The sequence below is a fragment of the Orcinus orca genome, chromosome 2, assembly GCF_937001465.1.
Source record: "Orcinus orca chromosome 2, mOrcOrc1.1, whole genome shotgun sequence".
Taxonomy (NCBI): Eukaryota; Metazoa; Chordata; class Mammalia; order Artiodactyla; family Delphinidae; genus Orcinus; species Orcinus orca.
The window spans coordinates 195,818,726-195,824,840 of NC_064560.1; positions in this window are offsets into that span (position 1 = coordinate 195,818,726).

The following is a 6,115-nucleotide window of genomic DNA, read 5'->3' on the forward strand; positions in this document are numbered from 1 at the left end:
CAGGGCCGGCCCAGCCCACAGCTTCAGATCTGCCAGCCAATCAGCGCAGCAGGAAGCTCCTTCTGCAACTCCTCTGCCCTTATCTCCCAGAGGGGCTGATCTGCAAGGCCAAGACCACAGCACTTTATCAGAACCATCTTCACCTCCTGGGGACGCAGCCCAGCCAACTCAGAGCAGCAATTTCCTCTAGATCTTCCCCCAGAAGCCCCAATCACAGGCATCACAAATTAAAACAAGAAACCCCAAAATGAAATTTGAGGGGGGCCCTCCCATATACAGCCTAGCCTAGAGCAAAGGCCACAGGGAAATATACGTAGCAAAAGCCTTTTCCTCTTTCTCCATCTGGTGAGCTCCTGACTACCCTATGAAACCCCAGCTCAAATGCCCTTCCCCCTGGAAGATTTCTCAATGCCTCCCCTACATCCAGATATAGTGGTCAGTGCTCTGATAATACTTTGTCCACTTGTCTCCCTGAATTTCAGTTGTTTGGTTTTGTATCTCCCCCACCAGACTATAACCTGGTGGGTATAAATATAGGCAATAAAACCAAGCCACTTAGAATGAATAAAAGATTTAATCACAGTTGATTAAGTTACTAGCTCTGTGACCTTGGGCAAGATGGCCTTTCTGAACCAGCTGGCTCATCTGCAAAATGGAGATAACATAGGTCTATCACTGTGGGAATTAAGCAGTTCAAGTGCTAGAAATATAGCAGCCACTTCAGGAACATTAGCGCCACCCCTCCCTCCCCCCACCTCTCATGCCAGCATTATACCTACCACTCTGAGATTCTCACCAATGCTTGTTTAAAGGAATCACTGAATGGGTGGAATTAAATGAAATGCTGAGGTTTTACTCAATACATGAGCCTTAGGAGAGCAAGGAGAGATCTGACTCAAGGAAGGGCCCCCAGCTCCCAGCCAAAGAAATGGGTCCACGCAGCCAGATCCTACCACTCCTGTTTCTTCTTCTTGGATTCACAGAAAGACTACATTTCCCAGCATCCCTTATAATTATGTTAGGATCATGTGACTAGGTTCTGGCCAGTGGGATGGGGCTTGACATAATAGGCACCTTTAGAAAATGGAAAATGATCCTCCATTCTCTCTCCCTCTCTCTCTCTCTCTGGCTGGAGGTGAAGGCCTCCAAAATAGTGGAGCTGCATGATAGAAGGAGCCCAGTTTCCTGAGTCAACACTTAAAGGAGAGCCACCAACCCTCAGTGGATGTTAACATGAGCAAAAAATGATCTTCTATTACGATAAGTCACTGAAATGCCAAGGTTTTTGTTATAGCAGCTAGTGTTACCTATCTGACTGATACAGCAATAGGAGGCAGAAAGGGATTGAAAATCTTTTGAAATTCTAAAGTAGGTGGCATCAGCTTATCAATCAAGAGGTGGAAAGTAAAGAAACAGATATATTCGGATGGAGGGATGGACATCTAGGTTAGACAGGGGTAAGTGTTTACTAAGACTGTTGCCTATGATAATCTGGAGGGTAGAATCTGTGCCTTCTGAATTTATGGCTCTAGGGAAAAAACCTGAAAACAGAGCAATAATCTGTGTATGTCAGATACAGCTGGACACATCTGAGAAGAGATTATAAAGAAAGAGATAAGCTCAGGAAATAACTGACCAGTTGGCAAGCCAAATAGAAAGGGAATAGAAAGCCCAGAAATTTGGGGCCTCCCAAAGTTGGAAAAGCCACTGCTTCTAGTCCCAAATAGAAATGGAATTTTAAAAGTTGGAGGGGCAAAAGCCCAGGAAATCCTCTGAGTTGGATAAAGTGACTTAAAGCAAAGATCAGATTAAGGGTGTGTCCTTTCTTTTCAAGCTAAGGTAAGACTTTGGGTGCGGTTTCCGGTACAGAGAATGGGGCAAGTCAAGCTGATCGGGAGCTTACTAAGTTCTTGAGGGACGTGCATTGCCAGAGAAGTCAAAAGTAAATGTTAAAAGGCTTTCACGAGTCCAGACTACAGACAGGTTTTGTTCTAGAAGAAAACAGGAGAAAATCTTTGTGACCTTAAGTTAGGTAAAGATTTCTTGGATATAGTACCAAAAGTACAATCTTAAAAGAAAAATTTGATAAATCAGACTTAATCGAAAGTAAGACTTAGGCTCTTCAAAAGACACTGGAGCTTCCCTGATGGCTCAGTGGTTGAGAGTCTGCCTGCCGATGCGGGGGACACGGGTTCGTGCCCTAGTCCGGGAAGATCCCACATGCCACGGAGCCGCTGGGCCCGTGAGCCATGGCCGCTGAGCTTGCGCGTCCGGAGCCTGTGCTCTGCAACGGGAGAGGTCACGGCAGTGAGAGGCCCACGTGCCGCAAAGAGGAGAAAAGAAAAAAAAAAAAAAAGACACTGTTAATAACTCAAAAATCAAGCGAAGGACTGGGAGAAAATATTTGCAAATCACATATCTAATAAAGAACTTGTATTCATAATATATAAATAGCTCTCACAACTCAAAATAAGGAAACAATAACTAAATGCACAAAAGATCTGAAGACTATCCTCAAAGACACATGGATGGCAAACAAACACATGAAAAGATGCTCAATACCATGAGTTACGAGGGAAATGCAAACTATACACTTCTTGGAATGGCTAAAACAAAAAAGAAAACTTACCAAGGGTTGAGAGGAAGGAAAGCAACTGTGCTCCTACATGTTGCAGGCAGGGGTGCAAAATAGCACCTGCGCTTTGGAAAACAGTTCAGCAGTTTCTCATAAAATTAAATGTTGCCATGTGACCCAGTAATTCCATTCCTAGATATTTACCCAAGAGAAACTTAGTTTCACATAAAAACCTATATGTGGATGTTCATAGCAGGTTTATTCAGGTTTCCTGCCCCAAACTAGAAACAACCTAAAATTTTTCAATGTGACATCCATTCAATGGAATACTACTTGGCAATCAAAAAGAGAATGAACTCTTGATAAACGAAACATGTGGATGCATCTCAAATGCTTTGTGCTAAGTGAGTAAAGTCTGACTCAAAAGCTACACTCTGTTTGATTCCAAAACAGATCAGGTGGGGTGGAAACCGCCAGACACTGGCGTGAGCATGGGACAGAGTAGAGAGGAGTGCAGTCAGACGGAGCTGCATGCAGACACCACTTCGCTCCAGTAGTGACAGTGTGAATTGACCTCTGGACCCCAGAATGACCTACGCCATAGTACACCGTGCCCCACTTCAGAGGATCAGGGATGTGGGAGTCCAGGAACAGGGTCCAGTGATAGATGGGCAACATCTGGATAGTCTGTCGTTCATTCATTGAGCAGAGCCACGATCTGAGGGAGTTTTCTATCACCGCAAGCATGAAGGGACTGGAATGACCTCAGTCACCAAGAATCCCCCCCAGCAGAGAAACCTGGTTCCCAAAACTGGGACCCAGTTAGAAAACCAGGACCTGGGACAAGGCCAAAACCTAGAGGCTACAAACAGTCCACCATGGCAGGAGTGGGTTAACCCCATTGAGAGGCGATGCTGAGCTAGAAGAGTGGAGAGTTCCTTTGTCCCAGCCCATACCAGCCAGGCAATGCTAGTCCTAGAGGGCAGCATTGGGGTTACACCTTCTGGTAGGAGTGAAGTGGTCCCAGGGAGGGGTGCTCAGGAGTTGCAGGAGCCAGGCAGGACTCGCAACTGAAGTTAAGTTTCCTTATAAGAGCTTTATCCCACTTACCAAAGTTCCCTAATTAGTAACAAGGGGTATGTGTGCATTGGTAGGAGTTCTTTGGTAAGCACGAAACCTAAAGGTTAAAACAAGCCAAAGGAAGTATTGCTTTCAAGAACACCTAGATTACAGACCAAGCTATCAATGGTCACCTCTAACCGGATAGGAACTAGATTGTAAGCTCCATAAAAATGAGACCCCAGTCTCTCTCTGCAAGTGTTTTGCACAGTGCTTGGTTCCCAAGGTGTATAGACAGGTAAGTGGGTAAGTGTTCACTGAAGGCAGAGGTTATGGAAAACACATTTTATCCTTTGAATAATTCAATGGTCCTTTGTGCTCCTATAGAGTGGTGAGATTTATATGATGTGTTGGTACTGTCTGATATGATTCTCCCCAAACCCTTAAAGGCAGATGTCCATTCTCTGCATTTGGCAGATGTAGAAAGGGAGGCTCAGAGTGTGAAGCGAAAAGAAAGCTGGCATCTATGGGGCAGGGTTCTCACCCTCAGCACCCGCTGACATTCGTGGCCAGAGGATTCTTTGTCCTGAGGGCTGTCGTGTGCTTTGAGGATGTTTAGTAAGCATCCCTGGCGCCTCCCTACTAGATGCCAATGATAACACTCCCACACAAGTTGTTATCAAAACTGTCTTCAGACATTGGCTATGTCTCCTAGGGGGTAACCTCCCTCTCCAGCGAGGATCGCTGCTGTAGGTGGGTTAACTCACATCCCCAAGGCAGGCGTTGGCCCAGAGTCCTTTATCTCAAACCCTTGGGGTCAGATGTGGTTTTGAATCCAGAATATTCTGGGTCTTAGAAAGGTAAATACATAATAGCCCAGGTGAGTCTGGGGCTGCCTTCCATCATCCCGGACATTACTATTCTATAGCAAAATGAGTGAATATCCAAATTAAGCAGGATAAATAAAGATTACAAGGAGTCTCACATCAGTTCAGGGCAGGCATTGCTGTCAAATGAGTCTGCTATAAACCTGCAAAAGAAGAGACTTTGGGGGCTTTTTGGATTTCAGAATTGCAGAGTGATTCATGAACAAGGGGCACCCCAGAGAGGTTAAGTGACATGCCTGAAGTCACATGACTCTTACTATGGACAGGGATGGGTTAAATGACATGCCCAAGGTCACCTGACTGTTACAATGGACCAGGATCTTTGCCAAGAGCCAGTACTCTTTACCATCGTTCCACACCCAACTCCCCTAATGCCTCTTCACCTGCCAGGGCCCCATGCTGGTAGAGGACCTAGATGCAGGTCCTGGCCCTGGTCACATCCCACCTGTTCCCTTGCACTGTCTACTTTCCTTGGGACCACCCCCTTGATTTCATTAATCATGGTCTTATTTTTTTGTCTTGGCTTGTCTCAGTTTCTGACCACGATTTCCACGTGGTCAACTCACGAGATGAAAATCAGTAAGGTTGGAGACCCAAGGATTTAGGAAACAGAGAGAAAAAAAGAGAGGAGGCAGATGCAAGAGGGAGGAGATATGGGGATATATGTTTATGAATAGCTGACTCGCTTCGTTATACAGCAGAAACTAACACCCCACTGTAAAGCAGTTATACTCCAATGAAGATGTTAAAAAATGTTTAAAAGAGCCAAGAGGAGGCACCTCCTGCAGCCAGAGTCTCCACTGGAAGACCAGCTTCACAAGCGTCCCACACAGGTGTGAGGGCGCATCCCACAAGGGCATGTGACGCTCCTGCCGTCCTGCCGGTGAGACCCCACTCTAAAGCAGACCTCACGGGGTCAGGTCTGTTTATTCAAATATTTGTCCCCAAAAACCGAGCTGCAAAAACCATCCACCTCACCCACGGCTGGGGACACGGACTTGCCTCCAGCTCACCAGAATCGAGGCTTCTGCTTTTGCCATGGGGACCAATCAGAGGGTGAGACAGCCCGTGGGGTGCGGGAGTCCATGGTATCTGGCCATCTGGGGGCTCCCACTTTTCTCGGACAGTTGTGGCACGGGAGATTTTTTTTCCAGAGCTTGGTAGAGCTCCATATGGTCGAGATCAAAGGTGTTGCTGGGTGCCTGGTCCTGCTTTATTTCCAAGCACTGCTGTTAATTAGAAAACAAGATCAGAGGCAGTATTAAAATCCAATTAAATTGATATGAACAGATTGCCAAGGGATGTTCACTAATGTATAATTGAGCACCATGTAAATTTCGGTGGCTGGCTTTTGTTTTTTTTCCCCTACACTTTGGAATGAATGATGAGGCTATGAAGTTTCCCTTCATTGTAAAAAACAAACAAGTTAATGCATTGATCTAGGGAGTATTGCCCTGGTGATTGATGAAAATGAGAGAGGAATAGTAAAGTGTGACTTTTTGAAGGGAGGGAGCAAGGATCCTTTGATTCGTTCCCTTTTCCTCTCTTTGGTTCCAGAGTCATTTCTTATGCCGGGTGTCAGGCCTAGCTTTCT